Below are 22,899 nucleotides of genomic sequence, written 5' to 3'. Positions count from 1 at the left end.
ATGGAAACGTCACTCCACATAAATATCCTGGAACTAAGGGCCATTTACAATGCCCTAAGTCAGGCAAGGCCTCTGCTTCAGGGTCAGCCGGTGTTGATCCAGTCGGACAACATCACGGCAGTCGCCCACGTAAACAGACAGGGCGGCACAAGAAGCAGGAGGGCAATGACGGAAGTTGCAAGGATTCTTCGCTGGGCGGAAAATCCTGTGATAGCACTGTCAGCAGTGTTCATTCCGGGAGTGGACAACTGGGAAGCAGACTTCCTCAGCAGACACGACCTCCACCCGGGGGAGTGGGGACTTCACCCAGAAGTCTTCCACATGATTGTGAACCGTTGGGAAAAACCAAAGGTGGACATGATGGCGTCCCGCCTCAACAAAAAACTGGACAGATATTGCGCCAGGTCAAGGGACCCTCAGGCAATAGCTGTGGACGCTCTGGTAACACCGTGGGTGTACCAGTCAGTGTATGTGTTCCCTCCTCTGCCTCTCATACCCAAGGTACTGAGAATCATAAGAAGGAGAGGAGTAAGGACTATACTCGTGGCTCCGGATTGGCCAAGAAGGACTTGGTACCCGGAACTTCAAGAGATGCTCACGGAAGACCCGTGGCCTCTACCTCTAAGAAAGGACCTGCTCCAGCAGGGACCATGTCTGTTCCAAGACTTACCGCGGCTGCGTTTGACGGCATGGCGGTTGAACGCCGGATCCTGAAGGAAAAAGGCATTCCGGATGAAGTCATCCCTACCCTGATCAAAGCCAGGAAGGATGTAACTGTGCAACATTATCACCGTATTTGGCGTAAATATGTTGCGTGGTGTGAGGCCAGGAAGGCCCCTACAGAGGAATTTCAACTGGGTCGTTTCCTGCATTTCCTGCAAACAGGACTGTCTATGGGCCTAAAATTAGGGTCCATTAAGGTTCAAATTTCGGCCCTGTCAATATTCTTCCAAAAAGAACTAGCTTCAGTTCCTGAAGTTCAGACGTTTGTCAAGGGGGTACTGCATATACAGCCTCCTTTTGTGCCTCCAGTGGCACCTTGGGATCTCAATGTAGTTTTGGGGTTCCTAAAATCACATTGGTTTGAACCACTCACCACTGTGGACTTAAAATATCTCACATGGAAAGTGGTAATGCTGTTAGCCCTGGCTTCAGCCAGGCGTGTCTCAGAATTGGCGGCTTTATCCTATAAAAGCCCTTACCTAATTTTTCATACGGACAGGTCAGAATTGAGGACTCGTCCTCAATTTCTCCCTAAGGTGGTTTCAGCATTTCACTTAAACCAGCCTATTGTGGTGCCTGCGGCTACTAGGGACTTGGAGGATTCCAAGTTGCTGGACGTAGTCAGGGCCCTGAAAATATGTGTTTCCAGGACGGCTGGAGTCAGAAAATCTGACTCGCTGTTTATCCTGTATGCACCCAACAAGCTGGGTGCTCCTGCTTCTAAGCAGACTATTGCTCGTTGGATTTGTAGTACAATTCAGCTTGCACATTCTGTGGCAGGCCTGCCACAGCCAAAATCTGTAAAAGCCCATTCCACACGGAAAGTGGGCTCATCTTGGGCGGCTGCCCAAGGGGTCTCGGCTTTACAACTTTGCCGAGCAGCTACTTGGTCAGGGGCAAACACGTTTGCTAAATTCTACAAATTTGATACCCTGGCTGAGGAGGACCTGGAGTTCTCTCATTCGGTGCTGCAGAGTCATCCGCACTCTCCCGCCCGTTTGGGAGCTTTGGTATAATCCCCATGGTCCTTTCGGAGTCCCCAGCATCCACTTGGACGTTAGAGAAAATAAGAATTTACTTACCGATAATTCTATTTCTCATAGTCCGTAGTGGATGTTGGGCGCCCATCCTAAGTGCGGATTGTCTGCAATACTTGTACATAGTTATTGTTACAAAAATCGGGTTATTATTGTTGTGAGCCATCTTTTCAGAGGCTCCTCTGTTATCATGCTGTTAACTGGGTTCAGATCACAAGTTGTACGGTGTGATTGGTGTGGCTGGTATGAGTCTTACCCGGGATTCAAAATCCTTCCTTATTGTGTACGCTCGTCCGGGCACAGTATCCTAACTGAGGCTTGGAGGAGGGTCATAGGGGGAGGAGCCAGTGCACACCAGGTAGTCCTAAAGCTTTTACTTTTGTGCCCAGTCTCCTGCGGAGCCGCTATTCCCCATGGTCCTTTCGGAGTCCCCAGCATCCACTACGGACTATGAGAAATAGAATTATCGGTAAGTAAATTCTTATTTTCTATAAAGAAAAGAAATCTAATGTCACTTTCCCTCCTTCCCACGAGCTTAATACACTTTTTGAAGGGATGTGGGTGAATCCCGAAAAGAAATTTCGTATTCCCAAGAGAATTCAGATAGCTTATCCTTTCCCGGTGGAGGACAGGAAAAAATGGGAGTCACCCCCTGTGTTAGACAGTGCACTGTCCAGGTTGACAAAGAAGGTAATTGTCCCTGCACCTGGCACGGCTTCACTAAAAGAGCCGGCAGACTGAAAGATGGAAACTACATTGAAATCCATTTATGTTGCCAATGGTACGCTGCTCAGGCCCACAATTGCTTGCGCGTGGGTGAGTCGCGCTATTGAAAAATGGTCAGACAGCGTGTCATCAGAAATTGACACGATTGATAAAGATGAGATACTCCTTAAGTTAGGGAATATCAAAGACGCTGCCTCATACATGCTAGAAGCGATAAAAGATATTGGACTCTTGAGTTCACAAGCCGCTACCATGGCAGTATCGGCTCGGCGGGCGTTGTGGATTCACCAGTGGAACGCGGATGCAGATTCCAAAAGAAATATGGAGGCTCTCCCATATAAAGGTGAGGCCTTGTTTGGTGATGGATTGGATGCGTTAGTCTCAGCGGCTACCGCAGGTAAGTCAACATTTTTGCCCTCTGCGGCTGCACCGGCAAAAAAGACATATCCACCCGCACATGCAGTCCTTTCGGCCCAATAAATACAAAAAAGCGAGAGGTTCCCCCTTCTTTGCGGGTAGGGGAAAGGGAAAGAAGTCCACAGCAGCTTCAGGTTCCCAGGAGCAGAAGTCTACCCCTACTTCTGCCAAATCTTCAGCATGACGCTGGGGCTCCTTTGCGGGAAGCCGCTCAGGTGGGGGCACGTCTCAAACTGTTCAGCCAAGGTTGGATTCTGTCTTCTGGCCTGGATCCCTGGTTGTTGCAAATAGTGTCCCAGGGATACAAGCTGGAGTTTCAAGACGTTCCCCCATGCCGATTTTTCAAATCGACCTTGCCAGCTTCTCTTCCAGAAAGGGAAGCAGTAACAGCGGCAAACCAAAAATTATGTAAGGATCAGGTCATAGTCCTGGTACCTTTGTCACAACAAGGGGAGGGGTTTTATTCAAGCCTTTTGTAGTTCTGAAGCCGGGTGGCTCGGTCAGACAGATCCTAAACCTGAAAAATCTGAATCTCTACTTGAAACGATTCAAGTTCAAAATAGAATCACTGAGGGCAGGGAGTTCCAGTCTGGAGGAGGGGGACTACATGGTGTCTGTAGACATAAAAGATGCTTACCTGCATGTTCCCATTTATCCTCCTCACCAGGCTTATCTGAGATTCGCGGTTCAGGATTGCCATTACCAATTCCAGACGTTAACTTTCGGTCTCTCCACGGCGCCGAGGGTATTCACCAAGGTGATGGCGGAGATGATGGTTCTCCTGCGTCAAAAAGGAGTCAATATAATTCCTTATCTAGACGATCTCCTGATAAAGGCGAGATCCAGGGAGCAGTTGTTACAAAACATCACACTCTCCCTGTCAATACTCCAACAACACGGTTGGATCATACATTATCCAAAGTCCCAGTTGGAACCGGCGACAAGATTGTCTTTTCTCGGGATGATTCTGGACACAGAAGTTCAGAGAGTATTTCTTCAGGTGGAAAAGGCTCTGGAAATCCAGAAAATGGTAAAACAAATATTGAAACCATTGAGTGTGTCGATCCATCAGTGCATTCGGTTGTTGGGGAAGATGGTGGCGGCCTACGAGGCCATACAGTTTGGCAGGTTCCATGCCAGGGTATTCCAGTGGGACCTGTTGGACAAGTGGTCGGGATCCCACCTACACATGCACCGGAAGATAATCCTGTCGTCAAAAGCCAGGATTTCGCTCTTGTGGTGGCTACACAGTTCTCACCTATTAGAGGGACGCAGGTTCGGGATTCAGGACTGGCTCCTGGTAACCACTGATGCAAGTCTCCGAGGCTGGGGAGCTGTCACTCGGGGAGAAAGCTTCCAGGGAATATGGTCAAGTCAGGAAGCCTGCCTTCACATAAACGTGCTGGAATTGAGAGCCATTTACAACGGCCTTCAACATTCGGTACATCATCTTCAAGATCATCCCGTGCAGATCCAGTCGGACAACGTAACAGCAGTCGCGTACATAAACAGGCAGGGCGGAACGAAAAGCAGAGCGGCAATGGCAGAGGTGACGAAGATCCTCCTCTGGGCAGAAAGACATGTAAAGGCTCTGTCTGCAATTTTCCTTCCGGGAGTAGACAACTGGGAAGCAGACTTCCTCAGCAGACACGATCTCCATCCAGGAGAGTGGGGCCTACACCAAGAAATCTTCCCAGAGATAACAAGTCTTTGGGGATTTCCTTAAGTAGACATGATGGCATCTTGTCTCAACAAGAAGCTTCAGAAATATTGTTCCAGGTCGAGAGACCCTAAAGCAATAACAGTGGATGCGCTGGTGGCCCAGTGGGTGTTCCGGTCGGTGTATGTCTTCCCTCCACTTCCGCTGATCCCAAAAGTGCTCAGGATCATAAGAAGAACAAGAGTTCGAGCAATCTACATTGCCCCAGACTGGCCAAGGAGGGCTTGGTACCCAGATCTTCAGGAGTTGCTCATAGAAGATCCTCTTCCTCTTTGCGAGGACCTGCTGCAGCAGGGGCCGTGCATGTATCAAGACTTATCGTGGCTACGTTTGATGGCATGACTGTTGAGCGCCGGATCCTAGCCCGAAAGGGTGTTCCCAAGGAAGTCATCCCCACCCTTATTCAGGCCAGGAAAGGAGTAACGTCGAAACATTACCACCGTATTTGGAGAAAATATGTGTCTTGGCGTGAATCCAAGAAGGCTCCTACGGAAGAGTTTGAGTTGGGACGTTTTCTCCATTTTCTGCAGGCTGGTGTGGAGGCGGGCCTACGATTGGGCTCAATCAAGGTCCAGATTTCGGCCTTGTCGGTGTTCTTCCAAAAACAATTGGCCTCTCTTCCAGAGGTTCAGACCTTCGTGAAAGGGGTTCTGCACATCCAGCCTCCATTTGTGCCTCCAGTGGCACCATGGGACCTTAACGTGGTGTTGCAGTTCCTTCAATCAGATTGGTTTGAGCCTCTACAAGAGATAGAGTTGAAGTTTCTCACTTGGAAAGTGGTCATGCTTTTGGCATTGGCATCCACGCGGCGGGTGTCTGAATTGGGGGCCTTGTCTCACAAGAGCCCTTGCAAAAGGAAAGGAGAAAAGAAGACTTTTGTGGGTGCACTCTTGTATATCTTGAAGTCTCAAAAGAAACAGTGGTTTTATATTAAAAAATATAATTTTTATTAACAATATCAATAAAATAAAATAGTAGTTGGATATACAAACAAGTAAAAGGGAAAAAGAAACAACAGAACCAATAATACTAGCATAGATACTGAATGACGGTTCCAAACTGTCTGGGTTTCAAATACAGATTTGCCTCAACTGACTGCCTGAAAATAAATGCTCCTAGGCGCACATTTATCTTGTATTTAAGATATACAAGAGTGCACCCACAAAAGAGTCTTCTTTTCTCCTTTCCTTTTGCATGTTTCATTACTGACTCAGGGTGCACCACCAAATCTAAGATAGATTTGAAAACAGTGTTTTTCTTCCCTTATTATTGCATTTTGGTTATTACATTATCCACTTTATACTTCATTATTCCCCTGTGCGGTATACCCCTGATACATGATTGCTCACAAGAGCCCTTACCTGATCTTCCATGAAGATAGGGCAGAGTTGAGGACTCATCAACATTTTCTTCCGAAGGTGGTTTCATCTTTCCACATAAACCAACCTATTGTGTTGCCAGTAGTTACTGACACGTTCACTGAGTCAAAGTCTCTAGATGTGGTTAGGGCTTTAAAGATTTATGTCGCTAGAACAGCTCGAATACGGAAAACAGAGTCTTTGTTTGTCCTGTATGCTCCCAACAAGATTGGGTGTCCTGCTTCCAAGCAGACTATTGCGCGTTGGATCAGAAGTACGATTCAGCACGCTCATACTATGGCTGGATTGCTGTTACCGACGTCGGTGAAGGCCCATTCCACTAGGAAGGTGGGCTCATCCTGGGTGGCTGCCCGGGGGGTCTCGGCATTGCAACTTTGCCGAGCAGCTACTTGGTCGGGGTCAAACACATTTGCTAAATTCTACAAGTTTGACACCTTGGTCGATGAAGACCTCAAGTTCGGTCAATCAGTGCTGCAGGGTCATCCGCACTCTCCCGCCCGTACTGGAGCTTTGGTATAAGCCCCATGGTCATGAAGTGGACCCCAGCATACTCTAGGACGTATGAGAAAACAGGATTTTGATACCTACCGGTAAATCCTTTTCTTCTAGTCCGTAGAGGATGCTGGGCGCCCGTCCCAGTGCGTACTTTACCTGCAGTTTTGTTATTAGAGTTACACAAGTTGTGTTATATTAGTTTCAGCATGTTGTTGTAATTGGTTCATGCCTGTTGGCATGTGTTATGTTGAATGCCATGTTGTGCGGCATGGTTGAGGTGTGAGCTGGTATGTATCTCACCACTAGCTTAAAGTAAATCCTTTCCTCAAAATGTCCGTCTCCCTGGGCACAGTTCCTATAACTGAAGTCTGGAGGAGGGGCATAGAGGGAGGAGCCAGTTCACAACCATTGAAAAGTCTTAAGAGTGCCCATGGCTCCTGCGGAACCGTCTGTACCCCCATGGTCATGAAGTGGACCCCAGCATCCTCTACGGACTAGGAGAAAAGGATTTACCGGTAGGTATGAAAATCCTGTTTTTTGCACACTAAGCACTTTTTATGCATGTAAGCACAAAGTCACTTTATTTATATATTGTCTTCATCCTCCAACTATGTGACATTCTGCATAACTCCTGAGAATGTGAGGAAGGAGGAGGCCACCACTGAGGGATACGTGTAAAGATACCTGTACAAGCAGATCATCTTCCTTTGTCTGGTACGCAAATTTGGTTATCACTTTTGGATAAGAGTTACCGTCACATTAACTGCTTTTAATTTGAACATTGAAGACGCAGCTGATTTATTACTATAGAACATTTTACTTGTCTCATCGGGGATTGGACAAATTTTAAATCTGGCTGCTGCCACTGTATACACCTGGAGTGTTTCATCTATATGTGTGGTCAGCCACGACGAAGTGGCCACTGTTTATTATGTATTATTTATTGTACACTGATGTGTATTATCATAAGGTAGTAGCGCTAATTGCACCCCACAAATACTATATAAATATATACAGCGTGTATGTATATATGTGTGTGTATATATATGTATATGTGTGTGTGTGTGTGTGTGTGTATATGTGTGTGTGTGTATGTATGTGTGTATGTATATATATATATATATATATATATATATATATATATATATATATATATATATATATATATATATATATATTATAATTTCCTTTCAAAGGGCGGCACTCAGACTTGCAACCAATGTGTAAAGTGCAAAAAAAGCCCCACCGGGCTGATTTAATGGTGACGTTTCGGGGTATTAATCCCCTTCCTCAGACAAATTAACAAATCAAATACAGTGCAATATATAGCTAAAACAAACCTGTGCCCTCCAATGCCATCCGTGTGTGTCCCACGCTCCCGGCCGCCGTCCCGCAGTGGCACTTCCGGTCGGGGGGTCTCCCGTCGCGCCGGAAGTGACATCACCCGTCCGGCCCTGGTCGTCATGGGAACACACTGGAAAACAATACAATGTTTCGTGAATATTCAAACCATGCTATTAAAGTGTAAATGCGTTCAAGTGCTTCATATCAATAACAACATTAATTTACACTTTAATAGCATGGTTTGAATATTCACGAAACATTGTTATTGTTTTCCAGTGTGTTCCCATGACGACCGGGGCCGGACGGGTGATGTCACTTCCGGCGCGACGGAAGACCCACGACCGGAAGTGCCACTGCGGGACGGCGGCCGGGAGCGTGGGACACACACGGATGGCATTGGAGGGCACAGGTTTGTTTTAGCTATATATTGCACTGTATTTGATTTGTTAATTTGTCTGAGGAAGGGGATTAATACCTTGAAACGTCACCATTAAATCAGCCCGGTGGGGCTGTTTTTGCACTTAACACATTGGTTGCAAGTCTGAGTGCCGCCCTTTGAAAGGAAATATAGACGGACATCGTGCTGCAGGGAGGGCACCGGAGCAAGGTGTACATAAGTCCGGAGTGCCAGGGACCTTTCTGACATTGATTGATATATATATATATATATCAATCTCCTATATAATAGCCCAGATCTGTGACTCTGTGCCTGTGTGTATAACACATCTCTCATTGGGTTAGCAGCAGATCTATCACACCCAGTCCACAGCTGATTGGGCGAGAAATGCCCTCCCACACAGGTTACATCCAATGGGAGGCTCTGCCCTTTGGCTGTTGTGTGTTCCCAGAGCAGGAATAACAATGGGGCTGATGGAGCTCCAGGCCCACACCCCGATATAGGCCCACTGCATCTGCAGCAACACACCCTCCAACAATTTACACATAAAACCGGGATAAATTTGAAAGGGGGTGTGTGGCCACGCCCTTTTCCTATACTTTCAATGGAAGTTTGGAGAGCCAAAAATTGGTACAGACCATAAAAAAAAGTCCTGTACCTGCCAGAAAGGTGCAGCTGGAGGGTATGCCACTGCATCTGCAGCAAGTCTCTGCACTGTAGATAGGGGGGAAAATCCTTTTACTGCAGCGTCCTATGTCCTGCTGCCAGTCCGCCTGCCCCCTCCAGCATCAACAATCCCCACTCCCTAGCCGCGGCGCAGGTGGAACAAAAGCTGCTGCGGCCACCGGCATAGATGTGTATGAAAGCCGCGCAGCGGAATGCTTTCATGGCCCTCCCTGCGCTGCATACTCTCTGAGCCCGGAGCTTCCTCTGCGCATGATGTCACAGAAGTGCCTCCCCGACACAGCCGCGCCCAGATCCCCAGAGGCCCTGACTCCGCAACACAGCACCTGGCCTGCCGGCCTGGAAGCCCCGAGATGGCTAATGTAACGGATAGAGAGGGTGATATCGCGGAGGGTAATGTCTGGACGCTGAATCAATGTAAAAGGTGACAGTGCTGTGCAGTGCAGTGCAGTGGGTGTGCAGTGTCACTGACACTGCACAGCACTCTCACCTTTTACACTGATTCAGTGAGTCAGTCAGTTCTGCCAGCCAGTCACTATTGTTAGCGCCGGTGTCCCAACGCGCCGCATTGCAGGGAAGTATACGCACTAAATAAACGACATCTCCCAGCAGCCCTCAGCGCCGAAACATTCCTGCTGGGAGCTGTAGTTTATTGAGTGCATCTTCTTCCCTGTAATAACAACAGTGAGTGGCTGCTGTGCAAGTCTCCGGGAGAGCCACTGCCAAAGGGAGGACAGCAGCTTAGCTGCTTCCAGGAGGAGAAGCATTACCCACCCCTCCCCCACTCACAGTACCTCCGGGCCCCATCAGCGCCCCCCTCCCCCCCCCCCCCCCCTCACACACACACCCCATCCACCACCTGCGGTGGCTCCGGACCCCCTCCCCCACTCGCAGCACCCCCGCACTCGTCCCCCCCACCCATGTCACCCACGCACCTGCACCTCCCCCACCCACGTCACCACCGCACCAGCCCCTCCCCCACCTGCGGCATTTACAGACCCCCCTCCCACATCCGCGTCTCCCCCGCACCTGCCACTCCCCCAACCACAGCACCTACTAGGTGATTCATCAGGCCCTGCGTGCGCTGTTCACACCGTTGCAAGGGGCTTCCACCCCTTAACCATTGCACGCCCTTTGTCCGTGCAATATTTAACCACTCACACAATTATGATTGGAGGTAATACTCCATATGATACAAATATTGCACGCCAGAAGGGTGTGCAAAGGTTAAGGGGGCGTAGCCCCTCACGACGGTGTGAAGAGCGCCCGTAGGGCGTGATGAACCACCTAATATAAATATATATATATATATATATATATATATATATATATATATATATATATATATATATATATATATATATATATATATATATAATGCGATGAACATATACAGGTGCGCTGGTAGCTCTGAATAGGGTCCAGTACAGGTCTACTGTCCGGGCTTGGAGCACAGGTACACTTGAATACTGCAGCAAGCCTCTCCTTAGATAACTCTGGACTGCAGGAGTGAAATCTATCTATAAACCAGGATGAGGAGGGAGCGCGCTCATCGTGCAGATCAGTTTTTAATGAATAAAACGGTATCACAGGATAGGTGAAACACAGATGCTTAGGACTCGTCCCCTCATCTCCCACACACTGGTCTGATTACCACATGGTGAAAGTGTAATGCCGTCAGCCTCCTGACAAAGTGGTACACCAAAACGCGTTGGGCGTGGCCTGCTAGACGTTCTCTCATGCAAGTGCACTGCTTGCTCCGACTGGTCCCGTAGCGCAGTGTTTGGTCCCAGGTAGTGGACGGCGGTTGCAGCTTTAGCCTCTTGGATTACACTTTCACCATGTGGTAATCAGACCAGTGTGTGGGAGATGAGGGGACGAGTCCTAAGCATCTGTGTTTCACCTATCCTGTGATACTGTTTTATTCATTAAAAACTGATCTGCACTATGAGCGCGCTCCCTCCTCATCCTGGTTGATGGATGGATAGATAGATAGATAGATAGATAGATAGATAATGTTTTGTTGAGCAAAACCCAGAGCTGTTCGGTTTTTTTGGGGTTTTTTTTTTATGGTTTCATTTTAGACTCTCTTATCCTTTGACATACTGCACTGTTGGTGAACATTAAATCTGGCCTTCAAGTCTTGGGAGGTCCGTCATCGGATAGTATAGAATAGTAACTGCTGATTGTGAGTCGCATGCGGCAGCATCTACTGGTAGTCGCCCGCCTACGGGTGTATTCAGATTACACTTCACACTCCTTCCCTTTGTGTGGCTGACGCCCACTTGCAGTGTCCGTGCGTTCTGTAATACGCCCTTATACGCCACCACCATGCGCACAGTCTTTCCGTCTGACCATGGCCTCCTGTACCTCTCTGCATTGACACGCCAGCGACGCTCCCATAACCAGCACTGGACTGACCCTTTTCGTGTAAGTGACTAGTAACTTCGCTGGAACGCCCACGACATTTCTACAGCATTTCCCATCTGTCCTACAGCATCTATGTGCGGACTCTGCAGTAGCAGAAAATCGCTCAACTACATGAACATGGCATTGCATATGGATTGTGCGCGGGTCTAAATCAGGCCCTCAGTGGTTGGGAGGTTACTCTGTGTCTGATAGCACGAGGCAGGGGAAGGGTCAGTGTACGTCTGTGCTATAAAGACATATGTATAGAAATTACCATCTTCCCATGACCTGATTAGACATTGCGTTTACAACTGTGGGCACGGAATTACCAGTGGAACAGGCAGGATAGATACTTACGTCTATGGTAATCATTCAGAGTTGATTGCTCGCTGCCGTTTTTTCGCAGCGATCAGGTTACTACTGCGCATGCGTATGCAATGCGCATGCGTGTCGTACGGGTACAAACAGCATCGTTGCTGCGCAATGCTTTTAGCGATGAATCCATTCGCACAGCCGATCGCAAGGAGATTGACAGGAAGAGGGCGTTCATGGGTGGCAACTGACCATTTTCTGGGAGTGGTAGGGAAAACTTAGGCGTGTCTGCAGGGGGTCTGACGTCTATTCCGGGACTGGACAGGCTGAAGTGATCGCAGCGGCTGAGTAAGTTCAGACCTACTCAGAAACGGTAAACATTTTCGTCCCGCTCGGCTGCACATGCGATCGCACACTTGCAAAGCGAAAATACACTACCCCGTGGACGGCGACTATCTGATCGCTGCTCGGCAATAAATAGCTAGCGAGCGATCAGGTCTGAATGAGGCCTATGTGCAACACTGACAGGTACCCCAGCTGATCCCTACATCCTGACTAGCTGCAGCTCTGTCTTCCACAGAGACCCAGGAATACCGGCTGATCATCTCCTATATAATAGGCCAGATCTGTGACTCTGTGCCTGTGTGTATAACGCTGGGCGTGGCTAGGAGCTCTCATTGGGTTAGCAGCAGATCTATCACACCCAGTCCACAGCTGATTGGGTGAGAAACGCCCTCCCACACAGGTTACGTCCAATGGGAGGCTCTGCCCTTTGCCTTCTGTGTTTTCACAGAGCAGGAATAACAATGGGGCTGATGGAGCTCCAGGCCCACACCCCGATATAGACCCCCTGCATCTGCAGCAACACACCCTCCAACGATGTACACATAAAACCGGGATAAATTCGAAAGGGGGTGCGTGGCCACGCCTCTTTTCCTATACTTTCAATGGAAGCTTGGAGAATCAAAAATCCGTACAGACCATAAAAAAAGGTCCTGTGCCTGCCAAAAAGGTGCAGCTGGAGGGTATGTCCCTGCATCTGCAGCAAGTCTCTGCGCTGTACATAGGGGGGAAAATCCTTTTACTGCAGCGTCCTATGGGGGTCATTCTGACCTGATCGCTCGCTGCAGTTCATTGCAGCGATCAGGTCAGAACTGCGCCGGCACCGCAGTGCGCCGGTGCATGGCTGACAGCCGACGGCTGTCGTTGCCTAGCGATCGCCTCTGCCTAATTAACAGTCAGAGGCGGTCGCTGGGCGGGAGGGTGGGCACTGTGGTGTTTGGCCGCTGTTTTGTCGGCACGGTCCGGCCAACGCAGCCGCTGCGCCCAGGGCACGGACGAGCAACTCACGGCCAGCCGCAGGAGTTACTCTTCAAGTACAAATGCATCGCTGCTGTGCGATGCTTTTGTACTTGGGTGGGTGGGGGGGGGGGGGGGCGGCCTGACATGCGGGGCGGACTAGCCCTCTGCTGGGTGTCCCCGCGCATGTCAGTGTAAGTGATCGTAGCTGTTCGCTACGATCAGGTCGGAACGACCCCCTATGTCCTGCTGCCAGTCCGCCTGCCCCCTCCGCCATCAACAATCCCCACTCCCTAGCCGCGGCGCAGGTGGAACAAAAGCTGCTGCGGCCACCGGCATAGATGTGTATGAAAGCGGCGCAGCGGAAGGCTTTCATAGTCCTCCCTGCGCCGCATACTCTCTGACCCCCGAAGCCTCCTCTGCGCATGATGTCACAGAAGTGCCTCCCCGCCACAGCCGCGCCCAGATCCCCAGAGGCCCTGACTCCGCAACACAGCACCTGGGCTGCCGGCCTGGAAGCCCCGAGATGGCTAATGTAATGGATAGAGAGGGTGATAACGCTGAGTCAGTGTAAAAGGTGACAGCGCTGTGCAGTGCAGTGGGTGTGCAGTGTCACTGACACTGCACAGCACTCTCACCTTTTACACTGATTCAGTGAGTCAGTCAGTTCAGCCAGCCAGTCACTATTGTTAGCGCCGGTGTCCCAACGCGCCGCATTACAGGGAAGTAGACGCACTAAATAAACTACAGCTCCCAGCAGCCCTTAGCGCAGAAGCATTCCTGCTGGGAGCTGTAGTTTATTGAGTGCATCTTCTTCCCTGTAATAACAATAGTGAGTGGCTGCTGTGCGAGTCTCCGGGAGAGCCACTGCCAAAGGGAGGACAGCATCTTAGCTGCTTCCAGGAGAAGAAGCATTACCCGCCCCTCCTCCACTCACAGTACCTCCGGGCCCCATCAGCGCCCCCCCCACACACACACCCTCCACCACCTGCGGCACCCCCGGGCCCCCTCCCACATCCGCGTCTCCCATGCACCCACCACTCCCCCAACCACAGCACTTACTAGGTGATTCATCTGGCCCTGCGTGCGCTGTTCACACCGTTGCAAGGGGCTACGACCCTTTAACCATCGCACGCCCTTTGTCCGTGCAATATTTAACCACTCACACAATTATGATTGGAGGTAATACTCTATATGATACAAATATTGCACGCCACAAGGGCGTGCAAGGGTTAAGTAAGGCGTAGCCCCTTACGACGGTGGTGAGGAGCGCCCATAGGCTGCGATGGATCACCTAGTAATGTGATAGTTATTCCCAAACGTTTATATACATTTCCTTCTGACTTATTTGGTGTTTTTAGATGCATGTAAGTAATGGGCACCTGACCGGCGATAGAGGAACACTTACTGGTGATTTCACCCATCTGCTGGACCTCATACACATTGGACACTGGTATTGCCCCATGTGGGGCAGGACTCTTCAGCCGGAACCTTGACACTCCATGGCAGGAAGTCTGCTGTGCGCAGAGAAGAATCTTCCCCCATGAGCAGATCATTCTGTTGAATGTCTCTAGTAGTCCAAAGAGAATAGAATGACAGCAGAACCAATAGCTACTCAGCCAATCACAATTGGCTTCCTGTGTGTGCCATGATGTGATTGGCTGTCCATGAAGGAGAGTTTGGGGAATTCCCTGCTTTAGTCCAGCGTCCATATCCATTGATTTACACACAATGCCGATGTTCACGTAGTGTTACACAGAGATGGTCCGTCATATGGGCGGGTTATGGGAGTGTCGCAGGGTGACACTGAACTGCTTGTGTCCTCAGACAGAGATGGTCCGTCATATGGGCGGGTTATGGGAGTGTCGCAGGGTGACACTGAACTGCTTGTGTCCTCAGACACACAGAGAAGGTCCGTCATATGGGCGGGTTATGGGAGTGTCGCAGGGTGACACTGAACTGCTTGTGTCCTCAGACACACAGAGATGGTCCGTCATATGGGCGGGTTATGGGAGTGTCGCAGGGTGACACTGAACTGCTTGTGTCCTCAGACACACAGAGATGGTCCGTCATATGGGCGGGTTATGGGAGTGTCGCAGGGTGACACTGAACTGCTTGTGTCCTCAGACACACAGAGATGGTCCGTCATATGGGCGGGTTATAGGAGTGTCACAGGGTGACACTGAACTGCTTGTGTCCTCAGACACACAGAGATGGTCCGTCATATGGGCGGGTATGGGAGTGTCGCAGGGTGACACTGAACTGCTTGTGTCCTCAGACACACAGAGATGATCCGTCATATGGGCGGGTTATGGGAGTGTCGCAGGGTGACACTGAACTGCTTGTGTACTCACACAGAGATGATCCGTCATATGGGCGGGTTATGGGAGTGTCGCAGGGTGACACTGAACTGCTTGTGTACTCACACAGAGATGATCCGTCATATGGGCGGGTTATGGGAGTGTCGCAGGGTGACACTGAACTGCTTGTGTCCTCAGACACACAGAGATGATCCGTCATATGGGCGGGTTATGGGAGTGTCGCAGGGTGACACTGAACTGCTTGTGTACTCACACAGAGATGATCCGTCATATGGGCGGGTTATAAGAGTGTCGCAGGGTGACACTGAACTGCTTGTGTACTCACACAGAGATGATCCTTCATATGGGCGGGTTATGGGAGTGTCGCAGGGTGACACTGAACTGCTTGTGTCCTCAGACACACAGAGATGGTCCGTCATATGGGCGGGTTATGGGAGTGTCGCAGGGTGACACTGAACTGCTTGTGTCCTCAGACACACAGAGATGATCCGTCATATGGGCGGGTTATGGGAGTGTCGCAGGGTGACACTGAACTGCTTGTGTCCTCAGACACACAGAGATGATCCGTCATATGGGCGGATTATGGGAGTGTCGCAGGGTGACACTGAACTGCTTGTGTCCTCAGACACACAGAGATGATCCGTCATATGGGCGGGTTATGGGAGTGTCGCAGGGTGACACTGAACTGCTTGTGTCCTCAGACACACAGAGATGGGTACGGGTTCGTGGGACTTAGGGGGGGAGTAGGAACCAACTCTAGAAGTTAATGGTTCTCTATCTCCGCTGACAGGACACTGAGCTCCTGAGGGTGCTGATCACAAGCCCACGAGGTGACCGCTCACTCCCGCAGCACGACCGCCACACCCTAACAGAGCCAGAAGATGCGGTGGTGAGTATAACGCCGGTGCCCCGGCAAGCGGCTCGCTGGCGGGAATGGCGGCACAAGGGTGGTAGCGCAGCTTTGACCAGGCTGCGCTTCGGCAGGCTCAGAAACACACTGTGTAGGCGCGTGAGAGGCGTCCTGGGCCAGCGCAATTTACCCTAAACTGGTCACTAGGCTAACGGGCTAATCCCTGCTGTTAGCAACAAACGCCTCAGGCCAGTATAAACAACTTAGTGCGGCAAGCCGCTCGCCATTACAGGGGGTGGGGCTTCCTCTCAGAGCGGATCCAGCACTCGCCAGCACCATTTTCTCCCTGCAGATTATAGGAAAGAGACGCTGACGGGGAGCGCTGCCCTCCACATAACTCCAGCATACCTCTGCGGTACCAGGGTGTTATAGACAGGGGGGGGGTGATTATAGTACGTGTTACCCTATTAAGGTTAATTAGCCAGTGCCAGGCTTTTATCATAATAACTGCCTACTGGGGCGCTGTGTGGGTGCTCCTTATACTCTGTGACTCTCTGCAGGTACTCTGGGGGAAACTGTGTCTGCATCTTCCTGTGTGTGTGTGTGTATATCCCACATTACTATGTCTAAGGACTCTGTGTCTGCATCTTCCTGAGTGTGTGTGTGTGTGTGTGTGTGTGTATATATCCACATTACTATGTCTAACGGCTCCAGAGGGTTTGAAGTTTTCAGCTCCCACTACTTCCTCAAATACCCCACCTACATACCCTAAAAAATGTACACTTGCCTAAATAATGCAAGCTGACACTGATACAGACTCTGATACAGGGGACGGTGATGGGGATATGCAGGGGGGGGATGCATCCCTTGCTAGAGGGGTGCAGCTAATGATTGAAGCCATTAGGGATGTTTTACATATTTCTGAGAAGGTACCTGAACAAAGAAAAGGAAACTTATTTTACAGAAAACAAGAAATCCTCCGTCACCTTCCCGGCTTCTAAAAAGTTAAACTCTTTATTTGAAAAATCCTGGGAAAACCCAGAGAAAAAATTCCAGATCCCTAAAAGAATTCTCATTGCTTTTCCTTTCCCTGAAGAGAACAGAAGGAAGTGGGAACACCCACCAATAGTAGATGCTTCTGTATCTAGGTTGTCTAAAAAGGTGGTTTTACCTGTCCCTGGTTCAAACGCCTTAAAAGAGCCGGCTGACCGCAATATTGAGACTACGCTCAAATCACTATACACAGCTACTAACGTGGCTTTAAGGCCCACTGTTGCTTGTGGATTTCTAAGGCCATAGTAAAGTGGTCAGGCACATTACTAGAGGACTTAGATACTATGGATAGGAGTGACATTGACTAGTTTTTACGTCACATACAGGATTCTGCGGGTTTCGTGGTGGAGGCCATGAAGGACCTTGGCATGCTGAATGCAAGGGCTACTTCCATGGCTGTCTCGGCGAGCAGAGGACTCTAGCTACGACCAATGGACGGCGGATTCAGAATCCAAGAAAAGTGTGGAGAACCTACCCTTCACAGGTCAGGCTCTGTTTGGGGATACATTGGATGCGTGATTCTCCACGGCAACTGCGGGTAAGTCAACCTTTCTTCCCTCAGCAACACCACCGACTAGGAAACCTTATCCTACGTCTACACTGCAGTTTTTTCGGACCGCAAAAGTTAAGAAGTCCAAACCCCCTTCTTTAGGGGTGGTCGGGGAAAATAAAAAAAACCTGCACCAACAGGTTCTCAGGAACAGAAACCTGGTTCTGTTTCCTCAAAATCTTCAGCATTACGGTGGAACTCCCAACCTGGAGATCGGGCAGGTGAGAGCGAGACTAAAAAATTTCAGTCACATCTGGACGACATCTGGAGTTTCAAGAACTCCCACCTCAGATTCTTCAAATCGGGCTTACCAGTTTCGCTGACAGAAAGTGCTATCCTGCAGGAAGCCATTCAAAAATTGGTTCAAACAAATGTTATTGTTCCAGTTCCACCTCACCTAAGACACAAGGGTTATTACTCAAACCTGTTTGTGGTACCGAAACCGGACGGTTCGGTAATGCCAATATTAAACCTAAATTAATTGAACCCATACTTGAGGGAATTCAAATTCAAGATGGAGTCTCTGAGAGCAGTGATCTCAGGTCTGAGGTAGGGGGAATTCCTAGTATCCCTAGATATCAAGGATGCGTACCATTTACATTCCAATCTGGTCGCCTCACCAGGCTTGTCTCAGATTTGCGCTACTGGACTGTCACTATCAGTTCCAGGCCTTGCCATTTGGCCTCTCCACAGCACAGAGGGTGTTCACCAGGGTCATGGCAGAGATGATACTACTCCTCCGCAGGCAGGGAGTGAACATAATTCCATATCTGGACGATCTGCCAACAAAAGCATCTTCCAGGGAGAGATTGTTGCAGAGTATTGCGCACTCATCTCAACTAGTCCAGGATCATGGGTGGATCCTGAACTAGTTTGGAGCCCACACATTTGAGTCACATTTGGAGCCCACAAGGAGACTGCCCTTCCTGGGGATAATACTCGACACGGAAGTGCAGAGGGTGTTTCTACCAGTGGAGAAAGCGTTGGTGATCCAATCAATGGTACGGGAAGTCCTGAAGCCAGCCCGGGTATCGGTTCATCAGTGCATTCGCCTTCTGGGGAAGATGGTAGCCTCCTACGAGGCTCTACAGTACTGAAGATTCCATGCAAGGTCATTCCAGCTGGATCTCCTAGACAAATGGTCGGGATCACATCTTCACATGCACCAGCGGATACACCTGTCACCAAAAGCCAGAATTGCACTCCTCTGGTGGCTGCAAACATCTCACCTACTTGAGGGCTGCAGGTTCGGGATTCAGAATTGGATCCACGGATGCAAGTCTCAGAGGATGGGGAGCAGTCACCCTAGGGGAAAACTTCCAAGGAAAGTGGTCAAGTCTGGAATCCATCCTTCCGATAAACAATCTGGAACGAAGGGCCATATACAATGGCCTTCTACAAGCGGCGCATCTTCTGCAAGGTCAAGCCATTCAGGTTCAGTCGGACAATGTAACGGCAGTATCCTACATAAACCGACAGGGCGCAACGAAGATCAGAGCGGCAATGTCCGAGGTAACAAGAATCCTCCTCTGGGCAGAAAAGCATGCAGTGGCGCTGTCACCAATCTTCATTGCGGGAGTGGACAACTGGGAAGCAGACTTCCTCAGCAGACACTGTCTCCATCCAGGAAAATGGTGCCTCCAACCGAAGGTGTTCAGAGAGGTGACAAGCCGATGGGGTGTACCTCAGATAGACATGATGGCCTCTCTCCTCAACAAGAAGCTTCGGAGGTACTGTTCCAGGTCGAGAGACCCACTGGTAACTCCATGGATGTTCCAGTCAGTGTATGTGTTCCCTCCACTTCCACTCATCCCAAGGATTCTCAAACTAATTAAAAGAACAAGAGTTCAGGCGATCCTCATTGCTCCAGACTGGCCAAGAAGGGGATTGGTACACGGATCTTCTGGAATTACTGCTGGAGGATCCGAGGCCTCTTCCTCTTCGCGAGGACCTTCTTCAACAGCGGACGTTTGCCTATCTAGGCTTACCGTGGCTATGTTTGATGGCATGGAGATTGAACGCCAGATCTTAGCTCGGAAGGGCATTCCGAACAAGGTCATCCCTACCCTGATACAGGCTAGGAAGGGAGTAGTGTCTAAACATTACCATGGGATTTGGAAAAAGTATGTGTCTTGGTGTGAATGCAAGAAGTTTCCTACTGTGGAGTTTCAACTGGGACGGTTTCTCCTCTTTCTGCAAGCAGGTGTGGCTGTGGGCCTACGCTTGGGCTCCATAATGGTCCAGATTTCTGCCTTGTCCATTTTCTTCCAGAAACAATTGGCTTCTCTCCCTGAGGTTCAGACATTCTTGAAGGGGGTTCTGCACATCCAACCACCCTTTGTGCCTCCTACGGCACCTTGGGAACTGATAGAGTCTGTTATCTACCTTTTTCGGATTCCACCAGCATCCCTACAAACCAAAAGAATCAGACGCAGACTCTCATCTGATCAGCACTACAAGATACTACCTTTCCTCCCTTTGCTGATAGATAAAGTCTGCGCGTTTTCGCCTGACTGCGGATATGAGGTGGACCGGACTTGAGCCCCCAATTGATAGTCCGTTATCTACCTTTTAACATTAGCTATATACGAATACCGTGTAGCCGTAATGGCCGCTAAACCACGTGCACGTGATACGCTCTCCGTACGCTATTTGCGTATGAAGGCCTCGCACGTGGTACGCAAATTACGTACACACGCTACGCTGGGTGTATGGAATACACACAGCGAGCGTACACACAGACAGCAACCTTTATAAACTTTAAACACAGAATATGTTCACACTGTATACCTTGGTACTGTAACACTGTAATAATGTACTGCTTATAGACCTTCTTAACCTTGTTAATATAAAAGCTGCTTGAGCGATTGAGACGCTCCAAATACCCTCAGCAATGTAATAAACACACAATACCTTGCTAAGGTTCCAAAACCTTTACTAACGAGATTTAGTTATGCAAAAAGGGAAAATACAGTTAACATCTTACACACTACAGGCTAACATCAATATCTAACAGAATAACTACACATAAATATACAATAGCGTCACAATCCTAACACTAACAGAGAGAGAGAGAACGTGGCAAAATACAGTCGGAGAATAAGGTGGTCACAGAGAGAACTTACACACTGGGGAATGATCGCTGCGCAGTCCTGGTCACCAGCTCCCTAGTTAGTCAATGATGAAAACCTTTTGTGGAGAGTAGACTGAGCTGGTCCAGTCTGGCTGTTCCTTATATACACTGCATACAGTACACTACAAAGGGACCTATATCTCATTGTTCATTGGACACAGGAATCTGTCTTCACATTACAACAAAAGGTCATAGGTTTGTTTGAACAGGTGGGCTGTGACTATTCCAGACTGCTCAGGTGGGAGGGAATCTCAGGATTCCCACCACATGGACAATGAACTGCAAATATAGTAAATGTCCATAAACTTCTTATAAACATAACTATTCGCAGGAGCGATTAATTTCTCTCAAACCAATACCGGAATGTTTCTAATAATATACTCTACCGTTGCATACCAAACACCACTGCTCAAAACCTGTCTGACCCTTCGTATCATGTAAAGAGGGATTTCTCTGTCCATGAACCAGTTACACTAAACAAACTTACTGATCTTATTAAGGAGACCATAACCTTCAAAATGCACTATTTGGATTAACTATGTGACAATTGAGTCGCCCGCCAGACGCACACAAACTCTACCGTAAATGCACATACCACGCTCTTGAGCGCATGTCCATGGAGGCGCCGTCACGCAACTGCGAATATGCGCACGCACGGGAGAGAATGTGCACGTGCAGCAGGCAAGCGCATGGGGTTAGTACAAGGCATGAGAATAACGATATTTTTCGACTTTGACAGAACTTAATGTGGTACTGCAGTTCCTGCAATTGGATTGGTTCGAGCCCTTACAGAAGGTGGATGTCAAGTTTCTTACTTGAAAGGCGGACACACTGTTGGCATTAGCATCTGCTAGACGTGTGTCGGAATTGGGGGCATTGTCATGCAAGAGCCCCTACTTGACTTTCCATGAAGATAGAGCTGAGCTCGGAACGCGTCAGCAATTTCTTCCAAAGGTTGTGTCAGCTACTGACTCAATTACCTCAAAGTCCTTGGATGTTGTGAGGGCTTTGAAAATTTATGTGAAGAGAACTTCTCGTTACAGGAAGTCGGACGTACTATTTGTCCATTATGATACCAACAAGGTTGGGTGTCCTGCTTCTAAGCAGACTATTTCTCGCTGGATCAGGCTTACTATCCAGCATGCCTATTCTACGGCAGGCTTGCAGTGTCCAATATCTGTTAAGGACCACTCTACTCATAAAGTGTGTTCTTCCTGGGCGCCTGCCCGGGGTGTCTCGGCTTTGCCAAGCAGCTACTTGGTCAGGGTCGAACACGTTTGCTAAGTTCTACAAGTTCGATACTTTGACCAAACTTTAGGTCCTCAGAGGCCAATCTGTTCTGCAGGAACCTCAGCACTCTCCCTCCCGTACTGTGAGCTTTGGTACATCCCCATGGTACTAAATGGACCCCAGCATCCTCTAGGACAGTGATGGCTAACCTTGACACTCCAGCTGTTGTTGAACTACACATCCCAGCATGCCCTGCTACAGTTTTGTTATTTGGCCATGCTAAAACTGATGCAGGGCATGCTGGGATGTGTAGTTCAACAACAGCTGGAGTGTCAAGGTTAGCCATCACTGCTCTAGGACGTACTGTAAGAGAAAATAGGATTTTAGTTACCTACCAGTAAATCCTTTTCTCGTAGTCCGTAGAGGATGCTGCGTGCCCGCCCAGTGCTTCGTATTCCTGCATTGTTACTTGGTTCAGTATTGTTGGTTCAGTCGTTGCTGAATCGTTTCAAGTTGGTTAGCTTGGCTTTCCTTTTTGTTATGTGTGAGCTGGTGTGAATCTCACCACTATCTGTGTATTTCCTTCTCTCGAAGTATGTCCGTCTCCTCGGGCACAGTTTCTAGACTGAGTCTGGTAGGAGGGGCATAGAGGGAGGAGCCAGCACACACTATTAAACTCTTAAAGTGCCAGTTGCTCCCAAGTGACCCGTCTATACCCCATGGTACTAAATGGAACCCCAGCATCCTCTATGGACTACGAGAAAAGGATTTAGCGGTAGGTAATTATAATCCTATTTTCATGTGGTGGAGGATTGTATGG

General features: G+C 49.2%; 1 protein-coding gene across 2 annotated transcripts in view; it reads left to right on the top strand.

Annotated features, from left to right (window-relative positions):
• The window catches only part of FBXO3 (F-box protein 3), a 175,664-nt gene that overhangs the window by 104,097 nt on the left and 48,668 nt on the right, over positions 1-22,899 (top strand). The window contains exon 1 of one of the 2 annotated variants that reach the window (XR_010189747.1): positions 2,222-7,211. The exons of the other annotated variant lie outside the window; for it this stretch is intronic. The gene's annotated coding sequence lies outside the window, so the exon portion shown is untranslated. Of the gene's footprint in view, positions 1-2,221; positions 7,212-22,899 lie in introns of those variants that run through there. 2 annotated transcript variants of the gene reach the window in all.

Source organism: Pseudophryne corroboree, chromosome 11 (assembly GCF_028390025.1).
Source record: "Pseudophryne corroboree isolate aPseCor3 chromosome 11, aPseCor3.hap2, whole genome shotgun sequence".
NCBI classification, from domain to species: Eukaryota; Metazoa; Chordata; class Amphibia; order Anura; family Myobatrachidae; genus Pseudophryne; species Pseudophryne corroboree.
This window is presented reverse-complemented; position numbering and strand designations above follow the sequence as displayed.